The sequence below is a fragment of the Coenobita brevimanus genome, chromosome 78 (assembly GCF_032717465.1).
Source record: "Coenobita brevimanus isolate Jiangsu-jjx chromosome 78, ASM3271746v2, whole genome shotgun sequence".
In the NCBI taxonomy this organism is placed as follows: domain Eukaryota; kingdom Metazoa; phylum Arthropoda; class Malacostraca; order Decapoda; family Coenobitidae; genus Coenobita; species Coenobita brevimanus.
In genome coordinates, this window is record NC_137031.1 from 41,146,430 (window position 1) to 41,165,235 (window position 18,806).

An 18,806-nucleotide genomic window follows, 5' to 3' on the forward strand; every position below is an offset into this window, starting at 1 on the left:
ACAAGAACAAACAGATAAACAGGCATGCCTTCATATACACACGTACACACTGGCGTCAGAATACAAACTACAACCCCCCTCCCTCCCTACACACATACACATTGGTATATATACAAACTGGCGCTAAAATATAAACAGCAGAAAAAAAGCACAAAACCAAACACACCCACACACACACCCACACCACACACACATCCACATCACACACCCCTACACATACAGCCTCCCCCCCACACACACAGCGTAAACAATACTACACACACGACCATTCCCGACAGCGACAATCACCACGAACCAGGGCCAAAGTGATTAGGGGGCTCACTTGTTACCCTCACCACTGGCACACACACTCCTTGATGCCTACTTCCTCGTCTCTCTCTCTCTCTCTACAGTACTGCTGAAGGCGAAGAGGACAGAGACAATAATCTTATGGCATTAGTGTTCTCCCCTAAGCAGTAGCCTTATAACAACAGTACTCTCATTTTCTACACTTCCCAACGTAACAGCAGTAGCAGTAGCACCCTTTCAGTATTAATGCCCGCGTATAAGTAGTAACCTGCCCCATGTGGCATTGTACCGTCATTTGGCATTTGTACCGTCGTTTGGCATTTGTACCGTGACATTTGTACCGTCGTTTGGCATTTGTACCGTGACATCTGTACCGTCGTTTGGCAATTGTACCGTGGCCATATTTTGTACTGTAAAGGCAGAAGCACAGAGGAACGGTTCAGAATCCCTTAGAGGCACACCTGCATGGTAATTAGCCTTGCCTCTGCTTTACCTCGAGGCGCACACACCGTTCCTCACATACACAGGAAAGGGGAGAGAGGAGAGGAGAGGGAAGATAAGAAGGGAAGGAAAGAGAAGAGACAAGAAGATCAAAGAGAAAAGAGCAGAGGCGAGGCAAGAAGAGAGAAGAGAAGAGGAAAGGATAGTACAGTATAACAGAAAAGAAGGAAAAATGAAGTATGTGCAAAAAGGAGTAAACGAAAAACCAACAAAAGGAAGACATATCAACAGACGTGGGCAAAAACAAGAGTACAAAAATCAATAACCGATGCTTAGAGGAAAGAGGCATATAATGTACGAGTATAAGAGCGATGTGGGTCCACAATACAGAATTGAAACCCCCAAAACACTGCAGAACTCAACACAAACACATCAAAGTGGGTGGCACGGGTGGAGGCTGGGTGGAACTGGCGGAGTGTGGCGTGTTTTCTTGGGCTTGGGGGCGAGTGGGCGGGCAGGCTGTTGGGCGGGACAGAGGTGTGTGTACCGGCATGTGTGGGTATGCCTGGGTGGCGCAAGTGAGTTACACAATCCAGCCATACCGAGAAATGGGAGAGACCGGGAGAAAATGCTAGCGAGGTTCCACATTCCTGTTTGTTACTCCCGGTCGAGGAAATGCCGAGAGGAGGCGAGGACGAAGGGGCAGAGAGAAGACTGAGACAAGGACGAAGGGAGGAGAACAGCCAGAGACGAGAATGAAGAGAGAAGGATATGATAATGAAGAGACTGACACGTGGACGAATTGAAAATAGGCACAAGGATGAAGGAACTACAAAAAGATGGGAACGAAGAAGAGGAAAGACAGAGTTGAAATCGAAAGAATGTACACAACAGAAAAAGGAGAGAGAGAGAGAGAGAGAGAGAGAGAGAGAGAGAGAGAGAGAGAGAGAGAATGACATGAAACAAAGAGAGGAAAGCGCTAAGTAGCCTAACATCAACAAACAGATATGAGTGCTAAGGATGAGCTAAATTAACGAGGACGAATGGAAGACATAAAGAATTGGAGACAGTGACAAGGACGAAGGAAGATTGAGAGACAGACGAGGATGACAGGATAGTGATAAAAAATTAGGACGGAGGGAGGTAAAAAAGTAAGGACGAAAGGAGAGGTTAGGAAGAGGGAGGAGTGGAAGGAGACGGATAGACAATACGAGAGAGAGAGAGAGAGAGAGAGAGAGAGAGAGAGAGGCAAAAGATACCCCTAGACAGTTATACGTAGATTAATAGATAAACAAACACACTGACAAAGACAGAGAGGGGAGGGGGACGAGAAATGAGAAGAGGAGGACAGTGAAGAGAGAAAGTTTTGGGTCCGTTCAGAGGTACTTTCATGTATCATAATAAACTATGATTTATAACCTCAATAAAACACTAATTAGGAGAAACGTACAGTACATATGCAAATAAGAATGCAAAAAAATACGAGAGAGAGAGAGAGAGAGAGAGCGCGACATTCCTGGATACGGTATATCATGATGCAAGTGGTAGAAAGTATTTTTTTTTCTTTTTTGTACCTGTAAGGACAGTGTTTGTACAGAATGAACCAATCTCAGTTACACACACACACACACACACACACACACACACACACACACTCTCTCTCTCTCTCTCTAAAGCATACTATGCCAACTTTCGCACCAAGATCTTTCTCCACAGTGCAAATTACCTCTCCGTGACCACCCCTGCCTACCCTTGCCTACCCAACGTGCCAGGCAGGATACGGGTCACGCCAAACAAATACAGTGTGTGTGTGTGTGTGTGTGTGTGTGTGTGTGTGTGTGTGTGTGTGTGTGTGTGTGTGTGTGTGTGTGTGCGCTAATGTCCAGTGGGGAAAGTAGGGGAACCGGAGGGGGAAGTATGGTGCTTAATGGTGAATCTCCCTTTAGTTGAATAAAATCGTCCGGCGGCATCAAGGAAAAATAATCGTCTGAGTAAGGACAGAAGAAAGTGGCTAGACTGGTGAAATTAGTGGACAGATGGAGAGAAAGGTTTCTTAAAATGCAAAGTGTAAGAACTAGTGGAGAAATATGAGGTGGAACGTATTAAAATGGGAAGGTATTAAGCTGGTAGGGGAACTGACTGGATAACTGATAAAGGATATTCGATTAAGAAGGGGAAAAATAAGAGTGGATCAAACTGGGATTGTACAGGAAGGATAAGGCAAGAGTGGGAAAGTAGGGGATCGAAAAGGAATGAGTAGGAAGGTTAAATATTGGAAAGAATTATGAAGGTGGCGAAAAAGGGAGTAAGATGACAGTGAGAAAGCAGGAAGTAGAAGGGAGGACAGGGAATAGTTTACTGTATATTGGGAAAGCAGGAAGTAGGAGGAGAAAGGTGGAGTGCCTAAATTTGGAAAATAGGGGAGCAGAAGGGAGGAGTAGGTATGTTAAATCTAGGACACAATCATTAGGAAGGGCAGGAGGATACGGTGGTGGAGAGAGAGTGAGTACCTACGTGCTTATGCTAGCAGGAGAGTCGTAGGGTAGGGGGTGTTCGTCAGGTTTCAGTAGCACGAATTACTGAACAAAAAAGAATTAGAAGACAAGATGGAATGAAGAATGTAAGCTAAGAGGCGGAGAAGAAAGTTAGACTGGTACACAAAGTAAATATCGAACGTGCTTCTGCTAGATGAGAGGAAAGCCAAGGTAATCTATGTCAGGTTTCGAATTAGTGAAAAAGTATTGCAAGAGAAGAGGAGGGAAAGCAAGCAGGCACCGAGGCAGAACGTGCTTATGTTGGATGAGAGGAAAGCCAAATTAATGTGTTACACTGAGTCACACGATTTAATGAACAGACTTATATTTGGAAGAGATAAAATAGATAAAAGAGTGAGCGAGACAATAGACGGTAAATAGAATGCTAGTGAATAATGCATACACAGAGGACCTACGTACTTATAATAAAAAGAAAGAAAGGGGAGGCACGTGAAGTCTGAGAAACATGATATAATAAACGAACGCTATTACAAGACAGAAATTGGTTAAGCTGGATAACAAGGAACGGGAGAAGACAATAATGTGATCAATTCAGTAAGAACTCCTACCAGTACGTGTTGATGCTGGGATTAATGAAAGCCAAGTGATAAAGATCTTTATGCCTCGGTCTGTGACAAACAATAATGAAAAAGTGAATTACGGTGCAAGACAAGGATATCGAGAACAATAGAGAAAAGAAAGGAAAATGACAGAGAAAACCTGCTTATGCTGCAGGGAAAGATTGTTAAGGGATTGTTTGACGGCTCTGACCCTCAGAACCTGACAAAAAATAAATAAATAAATAAATAAAGTCATAAAGAGAGAAACGAAAGCAAGATAGGGACTGAACGGTAAGTGACAAGAAAATATGCCAAACCGGAGATACGAATTTCAGTACACGAACGTATAATAGGATGGGGACAATAGCTACAACAAAGAGCAAAATAATAAATACAAAGCAAGATGGCCCCAAAACTGGGAGACCTTTCTCCTACATGCTGAGAGAAATGTGCTAAAATATATTGTAGAGATAATTTACACGAGCAAATAAAGCAAGATGACAGAAAATGAGGGATACCTTTGCCTACGTAGCTAATTAAGCTGGAAGGAAAGAATACCAGGAAAAATCCAGGTACTGTATAAATATTGCCAACTCTTACTCAAGCAATTTAGCACACTAAACACTTACCCGTAAAAACAAAAGGATCAATGAAAACTAGTAAAGACAAAAAAAAAAAAAGTCGGATGAGATACAAGGAGAATATTACCTACTTACTTATGCCTGAGGGACAGTATGAGAAGAAACTAAATGTCAGCTATATGCCACAAATTTAGTTTCAAAACGTATTACAATACACAATACCATAAACAACTGAGAAAAGATGAAGACAGACTCAGACAAACTTTGTGTTCTTATGCATGAGAAAGGGACGAAGATACAACTGCATGTCAGTTTTAATATATAAATAAATAAATTAATAATAAATAAATATATAAATATATATATATATATATATATATATATATATATATATATGAGAGAGAGAGAGAGAGAGAGAGAGAGAGAGAATCATAAGTTATGCAGAAAGGAGAAACCTCGGACCAAGATTAACATGACAAGGATATGATGCAAAAATAAGCATAAATAAATAAACAAACAAAACAAAGAGTACGGTGACAGACCTAAGTGCTTATAATGGGAAGAAGAATAAAAGAGATTCCATGTCAACTCTGAGTCTAATTGTTTTGCTACATAGAGATGTGTGACGTGACTGGAATATGAGAGAGAGAGAGAGAGAGAGAGAGAGAGAGAGAGAGAGAGAGAGAGAGAGAGAGAGAGAGAGAGAGAGAGAGCGCATACTTAAGACGGCAGAAGAAATGTCTACCTATCTATCCACTGATCCATCTATTACTAACGCTGCATCCTGTGAGGGGGGAAAACAACCAAGGACAAAAACGTCAATCCAGAAGAACCACAGAAATTGAAGATACGATCCAGCCTTTCATAACATGCCAAGAATAAAAGTAGAATTGACATCTAAAATAGCATCAGGAAGAAAACAAATATATACAGACGGCATGCTCGACTACCTAACAGGGAATTCCTTTTGCTATCGTGTGTGTGTGTGTGTGTGTGTGTGTGTGTGTGTGTGTGTGTGTGTGTGTGTTATATTTACACTGTTGCTTTCTTGCCTGTTCAGCTGGACTTTCCACTCCACCATCACCATCATGCGAAGGGAGAGTAAATATGTTGCCTCACTACTGCAAGCTCAACACTCTCTCTCTCTCTCTCTCTCTCTCTCTCTCTCTCTCTCTCACACACACACACACACACACACACACACACACACACACACACACACACAAAGTCCTCATCATAGGGAGGAGGCGAAGTGTTTAAATCCTGAACGTACTTCCTTTCACCGGTGTAACACAGGTGGACTACGGTTAAAGGGTTAAATCCGCTATGAACGTGCCCTAGACTCCACCAAGGTTATCTAAATACATGGAGGGTGTTGGAAGAGGGGTGCGTCATCCAGGTAAACAGTTGTGAAAGAATCCGGTCGTCTGTATTTGGTGGATGTGTGTGTGTGTGTGTGTGTGTGTGTGTGTGTGTGTGTGTGTGTGTGTGTGTGTGTGTGTGTGTGTGTGTGTGTGTGCGTGTGTGTGTGTGTGTGTGTTTTATTAGTTTTTGGGATTGTGTAACCCCTTAAATCTGATGACGTTTATCATATTTTATTCTTGCTACCTTCAGGGACATCCATCTTGGGAGAGACTTTCTGAACATTTACTGATAAAGGTCCTTCAAAAGTTACATAAAATCGTCCAAAGATATCTAGAACAAAGTCGATAACTACGCCATAGGACTGAGAAAGCTAATTTTGGCGTGGTTTAGGAATTATTCTTTACAAGTACTGAGCAGGTAAAGACTGAGGTAGGAAGATAGTGGGTAAAGAGTGTGAGGGAGGGGGAGAGACAGAAGTGGAGGAAAGGAAGAGGAAAGATAGAAGAGGAAGAGAAGAGACAGAAGTGAAGGAAGAGAGGAGAAGAGAGGCGGGGAAATGGGAGAAGAGGTGAGGAAATGGGGAAGTGACAGAAGGAGGATAGAGGGCGAGAGGGAGGGAGAGGAAAGGGAGAAAGGGTCAAAGGAGACAAGGGGGGTTTGATGAGGAATCGAAGACAGGAATAAGAGGAAAGAAAAAAAAAACAGATGCCGCTGCAAAGTAAGTTGAAGGCAGGAACCAAGAAACAGAGAAAAGATAGAGTCATTGAAAAACAAGGAAGAGGACAAAACAAAAGGGACAAAAAAAATAAAATAAAAATAAAAACAAAGAGCACAAAAAGAGGTTCAATAATGGGTGGATCCCCTGAGCTTAAGAAGGTCCCGCCCCTCCCTCCCCCCCACTCTCGCCCCCCCCCCCCCGCACCTGACTTGTTTTATCAGGGGGGTCAACATGGCGGCCGACCCCCCACCGCCACCTTCCTGTACCTCTTAATGAGATCATCAGGCAGCTTCCACACCACACCTGCACCGCCATAATTAACTCCTTCAATCCAATGACGTGTTTTTATTTTTGCTACCTCCAAATGATGTCTCATATATATATATATATATATATATATATATATATATATATATATATATATATATATATATATATATAAACCGGTGTATATATATTTTTTGGGGGAACTGGAAGGGTTAGTTGTTGTTTCCATTCTTAGTTGTAGTTTTAATTAACCCCTTCAATATGAGACTTTTCCCAGACCGAAAAAATGCGTCCAAAGGTCATGAATAATCCAAGAATCATCGAACTGAAGGGGTTCAGTATAAGCCATAAGTTTCACCACTACCAAGATACAGAAAAACAGAAACTTTTATATTATCTGAAAACTATCACAGAATAAAAAGGAAATAAAACTGATACACATACTTCTGAAAATGCACGTTACATGAATATTAACCAAAATAAACAAAAGCCGAAAAAAAACCTGGGCGTGGGTTCCAGTACCAGCACACCAGCTAATGCATAAATCACCCAGCATTATACAAAAAAACAAGTAAGTTATATAAAAAGCCACTTTATATTGGTCATCAAGTCATCTCCAACCCACACTTGATTTTTCGAGGACAACTGCATCTCTCTCTCTCTCTCTCTCTCTCTCTCTCTCTCTCTCATAAAGGTAAAAAAATAACACTGGATGCGTAGGCCTACCGTACTGGACAAGAAAATACGGAAAAATGAGAAGCGCAACTACAAATCTGGTACATCAAATTAATAGTAAGGATAGTAAAGACATGGAATCAATAAAAAATAAAGAAATAGTAAATATGGTACAGATATGGAATCAGTAAAAATAAATTAATACCGTAGTAAAGCTGGAAATGATATGGAACCAGTAAGCTAAAATTGCTAGTAAAGATGGTAAAGACATGGAACCAATAAAAATAAATTAATAGTCAAGCAGGAAAAGATATGGAACTAATAAGAATACATTAATAGTAAAGCTGGAAAAGATATGGAATCAATAAGAATAAATTAACAGTAAAGATGGTAAAGAAACGGAACTAATAAGAATAAATTAATAGTAAAGATGGTAAAGACATGGAATCAATAAAAATAAATTAATAGTAAAGCTGGAAAAGATATGGAACTAATAAGAATCCATTAATAGTAAACCTGAAAAAGACATGGAACCATAACAATAAATTACTGGTAAAGATGGTAAAGATAGGGAACCAATAAGAATAAATTACTAGTAAAGATGGTACAGATACAGAACCAGTAAGAATAAATTAACAGGTAAAATGATTAAAATATGGAACCAATATGAATAAATTAATAGTAAAGATGATAGAACCAGTAAAAAATATTAAGAGGGTAAATAAAGGAGCCAATAAAATCGTAATAAAGAAGGTAAATAAATGTAATAAACTAAAGCTAGTTTTAAATGACGAAAACAAAACTGGGAACTTGTTTTTTATTTACCTGAGTAACTGGGTCTCGCTCGTGCAGTCGTAGGTCGTCATGAGGGAAAAGCTCCTGTATCCTCTCTACCTCACTCTCCTCCTCCTCCCCTCGCCTCACCAACTGCAAGAAGGAGACAAAAAAACACACATTAGTAAAGAGAAACATTAGTACTGCAACAAACACACTACAATACAACAGGAAACAAAAACAAACATTATAGCACTCGTAAAAAAAAAAAAAACTAATACAGAGAACATACAAGAACACAAAGCACATACGGTACACATGACACATAATTATAAACCACATACTCAAAAGCACAAACCATGAAGCGTGTGTAAAAAACATTATTATAAAGCTCAACGAACGTGCAAAACTAATATAAGGTATAATGCCTACACAAAGTAATAATCTTAAACAAAGCTAAAAAATAAAACTTAAAACTGATCCTCGCTGACCATCCATGCACTTTCATAATTCGACCAAAAAATTATCATGAGTCAAACTGAAGGAGACGGACAATGGACAGTAAGATATAAGCGCTTACAGTGAGGAATAATATCATATCCACTTAAGTTCACCCACACTAGTAAAAGAGAAGAGAGACGAGAAGAGAAAAGAGAGAGGTTAATAATGTTCCCTTAAACCAAATGAGAGAGAGAGAGAGAGAGAGAGAGAGAGAGAGAGAGAGAAGGGGGGGGGATATCACCTTCAGCTGACTCAATCCAGTGAACATTAGAAAAAATGTAAAGAAAAGAATGATAAGAAGAGAGAGAGACACCAACAACGTCACCTGAATCCACCCGTAGGGCTGAAAGATATACTGTGTGTGTGTGTGTGTGTGTGTGTGTGTGTGTGTGTGTAAGTAAATATATTATATATACATAAATATATATATATATATATATATATATATATATATATATATGAACAATAAAATTATCGTATTGTATAATCTCTCTCTCTCTCTCTCTCTCTCTCTCTCTCTCTCTCTCTCTCACACACACACAAACCAGCCCACACAAAACCAATATGGACAAACAGATTAGGCAACGGTGTCCCAAATCAACCGTGTTTTTCCTTCCCTTCCCTTCCCAAGTTGCGTAAAGGACATTAATGCCAAATACGAGGAACCAAGCCTGTGAATGCGATACGGCACTCCAAAAGTTATATAAAATTGACAGGTGGTAGAAATCGATAAGAAGTCAATATTTTAATGGAGTTTGATAGTACGACTCTCTCTCTCTCTCTCTCTCTCTCTCTCTCTCTCTCTCTCTCTCTCTCACCGTCACACGATTATCATTTCCGGCTACAGGAAAGCTCTAGTAGTGAAATGGTTTAACATTTCTCAATGAAAGTACTGGGGGAACAGGTGTAGGTGTATGTATATTAGACGAACAAACTGGGTGAACAAGTTAAGAAAACAAACTTACTAAAAAAATGGAGTGAACAGATGGGGTGAACAAATGGGGTGAACAAAGCGAGTGAACAAAAGGACGAAACAGGTATCGGTGTCGGGTGAACTAAATTCCATAATTTAAAAAAAAAAATAAGTCGATATCCTTCTGTAGGAATTGTGGTGGCGATGGTGGTGGTCAGGCGCGCAATTGTGGTAGCTGTAATGGTGGTAGAAGCATAGTTGTGGTGACCGTGATAATTGTGGTGGGTGATGATTGCTGCTGATGGAGGACCTTAGGAGTTGCGATTGTGGTAGGTGGCCAAATTGTGGTAGGAATGGTGGTAGAAGTGTGGTGGGAACTGTAGTAGATGTGGTGGTGATTATTGCTGACGGAAGTTGATAGGAGCTGCAACTGTGGTAGATGCACTGATGGTGGTAGTGTGTGTGTGTGTGTGTGTGTGTGTGTGTGTGTGTGTGTGTGTGTGTGTGTGTGTGTGTGTGTGTGTGTGTGTGTGTGTGTGTGTGTGTGTGTGTGTGTGTGTGTGTGTGTGTGTGTGTGTGTGTGTGTGTGTGTGTGTGTGTGTGTGTGTGTGTGTGTGTGTGTGTGTGTGTGTGTGTGTGTGTGTGTGTGTGTGTGTGTGTGTGTGTGTGTGTGTGTGTGTGTGTGTGTGTGTGTGTGTGTGTGTGTGTGTGTGTGTGTGTGTGTGTGTGTGTGTGTGTGTGTGTGTGTGTGTGTGTGTGTGTGTGTGTGTGTGTGTGTGTGTGTGTGTGTGTGTGTGTGTGTGTGTGTGTGTGTGTGTGTGTGTGTGTGTGTGTGTGTGTGTGTGTGTGTGTGTGTGTGTGTGTGTGTGTGTGTGTGTGTGTGTGTGTGTGTGTGTGTGTGTGAGACGACTGGAGGTGGGCAGCGGCTGTAGGAGTCATCAGGGTCAGTGGGAGCTATCAGCACTACCACAACTACCACCATCCAAACAACCATTGCTGACCAATCTACCACGACCACTGCTTTCTACTACAGCTACTATCACAACTACCACCACCCAAACAACCATCGATGACCACTAAAACTACAACTATTCCCACCACTACCGCTCTCCAACCACAACTACCACCAATAGTCAAAACTGCAACTACCACTATCTAGGCTACAACCACAACTACTACCCCGCTACCACAATCTCCACAATGACAATATTAAGAACTGTTGAAAAGACTGGTAAAAAAAATAATAAAAACTATAATTTGACAGTAAAAAGAAAAAGAATAAAGAATAAGCACGAGTTCAAAAGACGGATCACAGCCTAACTCGAAATACCCGGAACCAGACTCGATCCCCTTTAACCTAAGCTTAAAAAGAAATGGAGAAAGCCTGAAGGAGGTCTGTATCAAATAAAGTACAAATATTAGTTACAGGAAAAGTGTTGACAGGTGACATCGGATCACTTTCTCCTTGTCTAAGATTTCGTAACTCCTCTACCTCGGTTAATTATTTTACCTGTCAAAACTTAAAATCTTCTTGCATGATGGTGAAGGAAAATTTTGATATAAAGGAGTTATTGGTGGCCAAGAATGAATATCAATGTGTAATAACATACATAATGGATAGGTTCTATTAAGTTGGCCAAACAGAAAAATCTCAAATATTATCAAAATCATCTATTTCACATCGTGGGTCGAAACAGGTGTCATCATCACAACCATCCTAACCAAATATCACACGATGGGGTAAAAACAGGTGTGTCAATCAAGATAAGGCCACCAGAAATAAGGAGAATGCTAGACCTGCCAAACAACAGTAGGAGGGCACAGGGTACGAAGGCCATCTCAGTTCAGCGACGCCTGGCGAAGTGACAGGCAAACCACGAAAATTATGTAAAAATAAATAAATAAATAAGGGCATACAAATCCATGAAGAGGGCATTTTAAAAAAATAATAGTACACTACAAACCACGGACAGACCACTAGAAATAGTAAAAACGCAATTCCACATTAAATTACGAATGACATTTCGTGACGCCTGTTGAAATGAAGCTCATGGAAATGAAAAGAACCATCAAAAACTAAGGGATACCAAAAACCATGAAAAGAACAATGAATTATGAAAAAAGAAAATCAAGAGAAAAAAGACGTACGTTCGCTGGGAGCGCCAAGCAGGGAAGTAACCAAGACAAGAACATCAAAAATCGTCAAACCAACGGAAGCATAACATAGGAAGGTCATGCTATACCAGTGACGCCTGGCGGAGTGACAATGCATGGAAGATGCCAGGAAAAGGACAATTAAAAAAAAAAAAAAAAAAAAAAAAAAGAGGACACCAGAAAATGAAAAGGACAATGAGAAAAAGAAAATACACCAGAAGCCATGAAAACGAAAATAATGATAGCAAAAACAACAGAAGGATATGATACGAAGGCCATCTTAGTTCAGTGACGCGTGGTGGAGTGACAGGCAAGGCGTGTCTCCCAAGCACACATCCCTGCCAACAACACGACGCCCTTTGACACGTAAAGTGGGCGGTCCTGGGTGGTGCTCGCTCCGAATTCTCTGGCCCCAGCTACATATTTATCGTTTTGGGGTTGCTCCAAGAAAGTTTGAACTCTCTCTCTTTACAGTTTATGAGTGTGTGTGTGCCCGGGTATCACACTTTGGCATCCGGGTCCCTCAGTCTCACTAACCCAATGAAATCAGCAAGTGAAATATATAACCGTAGCGAAAGTGTTTAGCTACAACTTCGGCTATCTGAGTTTGGCAACAAAACACGAACTAGATTATATATATATATATATATATATATATATATATATATATATATATATATATATATATATATATATATATGCTTTTCAGTGTGCAATTCCTCATCATCCCAACAGCTAAACTGAAATAAAAATCTTTGGCTTCCAACCACTCCTTTCATAGTTTTGATTATTTTTTTTTTAAGTCATTCTTGAAGAGATCGAACGTTGAACCATATTCATTCCCAGAAGATATTTATATATGTATTTTATTCTGCCCAATCCCATCGACTGTATCTTAAAAGAAACATCGTGAACTTAAGCTGTTAACCTCTCCTCATTTTTTTTTCTTCACTCAGTCCCAGAGGCAGACATTATCTAAATGGTGTCATCAAGCACCAAAGGAAAGCGACGCATCTAAAAATACCCGTGACAATGATGGCCGCGTCTGCCTCCCCCAAGCACTGATGACGACCCTTCCGCAGTTGAGATGAAGCCTGATATCTGGCACTGCCATCACCAGAGGCCAGGCTCCGGGGGCAGGACGCTCCCCCACCCTTCCCCTCCCCCATCACACTTTACAAACAAACAGGAGTCAGGATGAATTTAATGAGTAAGGATGGGAGGGATACACACACACACACACACACACACACACACACACACAACGAGCAAGAAAAGGTTTCGAGAAGGATGGAGGATGAAGAAGTGTCAGGACTAAATGATAATGACGGGCTAAAGTATAGAGAACATGTGGCGAGCTACAGAACAAAGAACATAGGTAGGATAGATGTGGATAAAAGCAACACAAAGAGAGAATTAGAAGACAGAAAACCGTGGAAGAGCTAGACTATGAGACAGGGTGAAGAACTTGAAAATAAAGAATTGAAGAGGCTAGTACGATACAGGGGTGAGACAGAGTAAAGAGATTGTGGGCTGGAAGGAGAGGGGGTGGGTGGGCGGACGTGCAGAATGAGAGGGGTAGCCAAATAGGGGCGGGAGAGCTGATGAGGCCGGGCGGGTGAGGTCTAGGGTGGGGCAGGATAGGGGATGAGGACGGCCGCAGTCATGTCCTCTGGCGCCCGACACACACACACACACACACACACACACACACACACACACACACACACACAATTACCTCTCATCTACCTATATAATTACAGAAACATCAGCCTCACAACATTTTAATATAAACACAGGTACGGAACGGTAAATGCCACACAGTTTGTCATGTACATAACACATTATACAAATACACACTAGCTTAAGTGTTATTATTAGTAAACTAAAGACACTACACTTGTATATATATACCTCATGTTTTCCAGGGCACAAGGGTACAAACAAAGATCACATAACTTCGCAAGTAAACACACACACACATAACTTCGCGTGTACACAAGCACATGCCTTCACATAAACAAATCTTCAGACAACACACACACACACACACACACACACACACACACACACACACACACACACACACACACACAAACAGCAAGAGCATCAGGGCACCCTCAATGAACAACAACCTCTCTCTGTACAAGTTTGTTGACAAATGTCGACCGAAGAATAAAAAAAAAAAAGCACACAAAACACAAACACAAGTCAGGCATAACTCCACAAACACGTAAGCATCACACCACTTATCAACACTACTTTAAATGCCCAGTGAGTTTCTATCGACACTCCATAAAAGAACAAAACACGAGGAAAAAAAAATCCAAGCATAAAACCGTAAACAGAACCTACAAAAATTTCATCGTAAACAAAATCCTCGCGAGTTTCTGTCGACAATCTTAGAGTAATAAAGAAATTCCAGACAAGCCTCGCCAATTGTCCACTTTACTGCAACACACAACAAACATTCCGCCATTAGGGAGAAGCTTGTGCCTGCTTATCTACTGCTATGAAAGTTTGTCTTCTGCTGTGCCACTGTGTCTGTCTACTGCTGCCATCTGTTTTCTGTTATATCTGATTCTGAGAGAGAGAGAGAGAGAGAGAGAGTTACTGAAGGAATGTATGTGTGCGCGCGTGTGTGCATATGCATGCACGTGCATGAATTATGACTGGTGTGCGTGTGTGTAATACTGATGGTCAGGACACTAACCGTACTGTAATATATTGAAAAATTTCTGCGTGATATCCGACGATCACACAAACACAAACACACACACACACACACACACACACACACACACACACACACACTGAACAAGAAAATAACAAAAATATAAGCTCTTACCCCTTCGGTAAGATGACGTCTATTTTTTTGTTGTTTTACTTTATTCTCGTAACTGCCACGCGAGTTTTATTGAAGTTAATGAAGTCCCTTCGTAGCAAACTAGTTAACAATATCTTCTAACCTCTTTCAGTCCAGGCTGCGTTGTTTATATTTCATTCTAACTTCTGCCATTCGATTTTATTCAATTATAAGTGATCTGCGGTAGTGACGGGATTTATAAAGGTAAAATCTCTCCACTCCCGCTCGAAATTTATCCTCTAAACTGAATAAAATCGTTCGGAGAAAGCAAGAAAAAAATCCATCACTAGAACGAGAAGGCTTACATCTACACTTCAATTTATGATTTTATTCAACTTCAGAAAGCCAAAATATGTAGTAAAGTTAAACCGAAAACCTATGTAGATGATGGGAAGTAAAACCAAAATATTAAACCTTAGGATTATACCAGTCTCGAGGGATTTCAATATAGAATCATGAATCAATCCAAAGGTGGCCGTGTTCCCTATGAATTGGAGGAGGAAATGATTTTGAGAGAGAGAGAGAGAGAGAGCACAATCTCTCTCTCTCTCTCTCTCTCTCTCTCTCTCTCTCTCTCACACACACACACACACACACACACACACACACACACACACACACACACACACACACGTCCTCAGTAAACATTAATTTCCTGTGAAAGTTGGCGAAGCGTGTGTGTGTGTGTGTGTGTGTGTGTGGTTAGATTCCTTTCCCTCCCACAGCCGCCTCTCACTGTGTCTATAAAAGCCCAACACGACCACAGCCTACATACCACTTCTATTAGGCCCCTCTGTACGATGTTTTTTTTTTATTCTTCTTACACACACACACACACACACACACACACACACACTACAAATTCTTCATACTGTGCTTTGGAATGCTGAACCCAATGGAAAGTAATATCAACGTTTATATGTTTGTCAGTACCTGAGAGTTCTAAGCAACGAAAATGTCTGTCTGATGCAATGTTATTCTCTTTGAAGCGACATAACAGAAAGGAAAATGTTTGCAGAATGGCTAGTGAAAAAGGGACAGACGAGAAACATTGAAATCTCTTCCTACTGTTTTCTACATCGCTATGCATCACAACGTAATGCTTTAAGTATTAATTATTTACCACATGAGTTCGGTAACATATAGGTGAATTACTGTTTTGGTAACGTTCGAGTAGCATTCTATTATTCGTTCATTTCCAGCGCAACAAGAATAGTACTGTATATTTCTTAAACAGTGATTTGTCTGTGCATTTACTCAGTTTTCCACTGCAACAGTAACATTTGCCTGGTTTAGTTTCTCTGTTCAGTATCACAGTAAAGGAAGCATTTATTTCCTTTATTCCCTGTACAAGCATTTATATTTTCCAAAAGAGTGTATTTTCTTTCAGTTTTTTTTTTTCTAGCATAGCAGGAGTAACGTTTCCTCCTTTTATTTATTCCCCCCTTCTCTCTTTCTCTCTCTCTCTACTACCCGCAATTCAGTACCTCCCTCCCCCTGCGTCCACCCACCCCATCATCTACACACCAGGACCAGTCACTCAGTATTGTTCTTGTGGAGAAACAAAACTCGATGTTGCAATAACCTTAATGACTACACACACACACACACACACACACACACACACACACACACACACACACACACACACACACAGTCAATTTTTCAGTGCCTATTTATTCAGTAACCACTTTTACCCACACGTTTATGTATGGTGAAAATGTTTGATGAAAGACCGTCGTGTATCCCACTTTCTTAATTATGGACGATGAGAAAAAATAATAACCACAGTAAAGTCCAATACCTATATTTTCAACAGACGGATAAATACTGACAATGAGGAGTATAATAAACTTTAAAATCTAAGATGGTTAAATAGATGAGGAGTATAATAAACTTTAAAATCTAAGATGGTTAAATATGTAAAAGTGTAACAGAGCCTAATTGTTTCAAGAGTCGGTAAGTCAATCCGTAAAAGAGTAAAACGCAAACACACTTCTGGTGATGAATGTAAAATCTAAATATAAAATCTTTAGCGTGTGAGATATTCAGCACAAAAAAAGAAAAAGAAAAACGATAGCCCATTAAAAAAGAGAAGAGGTCCAGTGAACGTGGTTGGTGACAAGACAGCAGAGAGAGTGAAAGAAATCCCCCGAACCACTTCCTCACGTCCGGATGCAAGGGAAGAGGCCTGCAATTTGCCACTCTGATTCCCCCGACAGCCTGGGAGGGGGATGATGAAAGGCTGGTGGAAAGATGGTGAGTGTGTCGGGGGTGCGGGAGGTGGGTGGGGGCTTGGGTGGAGTGGAGTGGTGAAAATGGGGAGGAGTGGAACGGTGCGGATGAGATGTTAGAAAGGGGAGACGGAGAGGTGGTAGACAGAAGGGGGAGGATGAAAGGGTGCTTGAAAGATGGTGGGAAGTTGGGAATGAGGATATGTGGGAGTTGGGAAGGGGTGAAAAGGAGGAGGGAAGGGAGCGGTGGGGAAGAAGTATGTTAAAATAGGGAGGAGGAGGGGAAAGGGTGACAGCCAGGAGGGGTAATGATGAAAAGCTGTGACGGAAAGACGGTGGGGGTGTGCGGATGGGGAACTACGTGGGTTGGGGGAAGACGAGTGGAAATGGGAGAACACGAGGTGGGGAGGGTTAGAACGAGAGATGAGGCTATGAGGGGATAGGTGGGGGGCGGGAAACGAGTGAGTAGGGGATAAAAGCAAGAGGAACGTATGGAATAAAAAGAGTAATGGAAAGGCTAAAAGGGATGGACAGAAGATATGAAATGGGGAGAAAGGAGACAGAAGACAAAATAAAACTAAATAAAGGGGAGGGGGAAGCTGAAAGATAGATGGATGAAAAGGTACAAAAAGGGAAGGACGAAAAAAAAAAAAGGGGGGGGGGCAAGGGGATGGAAGGGTCAGCTGACATACATCCCTTAACAATCACGCCCAGTCATAGAGAGAGAGATTCCCCCTCCCCAGTGTGTCCCCAAGAGATTTTCCTGGTAGCCCTCACAGACCTCTCTTTCTCCAGCCCACTCCAGATGTTCTAATTTCTTCTCTATGAACCCTGCAGGTGTTCATCATCATCAGCGTCAGCATTTTTTTTTTTTTTTTTTTTTTTAGCATCAGCCTATACCACCCTTCCATCATCAGTAAAGTGTGTTAGATCTATCACAATCAGCCTATGATTGTGTATAGTCTTCACCACCACCACCGACGCCATCTAAATGTGTTAGCTAATCACCATCATCATCACCTGCATGTGTAGGTCCATTACAGGATAAAGCCTCTCTTAACTACTTCCATTCTTGAGTTACAAGGTTTCATAGGCCACACAAACCATAGAATTCAGAGGACTCCTTACCAACGAAGAAAATTCAATTCAATCCTCCAACTGGTTCATGACCTATCTTTTTCACTCCTCCCACCTTTTGGCCCGCCATTCTCTTGCCTTATCCTTCTGTTACCTGTCCCGCGAAAGACGTGACCTGCCATGGCCATTTCTGATTAAAGACTACATGGAAAAAAATACGAAAGGGAAGGTACGCAGTTACAAGCTAAATGTATTAATCCACACAGATTTTCTAACTGAAATAGGGACCTGTACGGTAAAGCAACGGTTGTGTGTCAGCCTGGGAGAAATGTTTGGGTACTCTCCTTCTCAGTCACGCCAGCTTTCCCAATATCTCGTCTCTGATATCAATTTATTACTTTTACTTTCGCCTCACTTTTTTTTTTTTTTTTTATTATGAAAAAAGAATAATGAATAGCAGGATACCCAGCTACATTCTTTACTTGTGCCGTATTTTTTTTTGTCCCTGGTTTGAATATATTATAGTAGGACTCGCGCGCGCTCGCGGCCGTGGCGCGGCCCGCACCTGTGTACAGTGTTGCCACGTTTTCTATACCGTTATCTCTCTCTCTCTCTCTCTCTCTCTCTCTCTCCTGGCGGGAAATGTGAGCCACCTTGAGTACTTTTGATTCTTTTATAAGTTATTTATAATTGTGCTTTCATTTGTTAATTTGGTTTTGTCATATTTAGTAGTAGATGGAGTGTCAAAGTTACTGTCTGCTGAGAGGTTTGTTACGTTACTGATTCATACACCCCGACGTAGTGGTCCAGGGGGGAGGGGAAGTGTGAAGGGGGATTTGACCTGAGACACCCAGGAGG

General features: G+C 41.2%; 1 protein-coding gene across 1 annotated transcript in view; it reads right to left on the reverse strand.

Moving 5' to 3' along the window:
- The window catches only part of LOC145408598 (uncharacterized), a 188,178-nt gene that overhangs the window by 96,780 nt on the left and 72,592 nt on the right, over nt 1–18,806 (reverse strand). Inside the window, exon 2 of the mRNA XM_080279283.1 lies at nt 8,255–8,356. The gene's annotated coding sequence lies outside the window, so the exon portion shown is untranslated. The remainder of the gene's footprint in view (nt 1–8,254; nt 8,357–18,806) is intronic.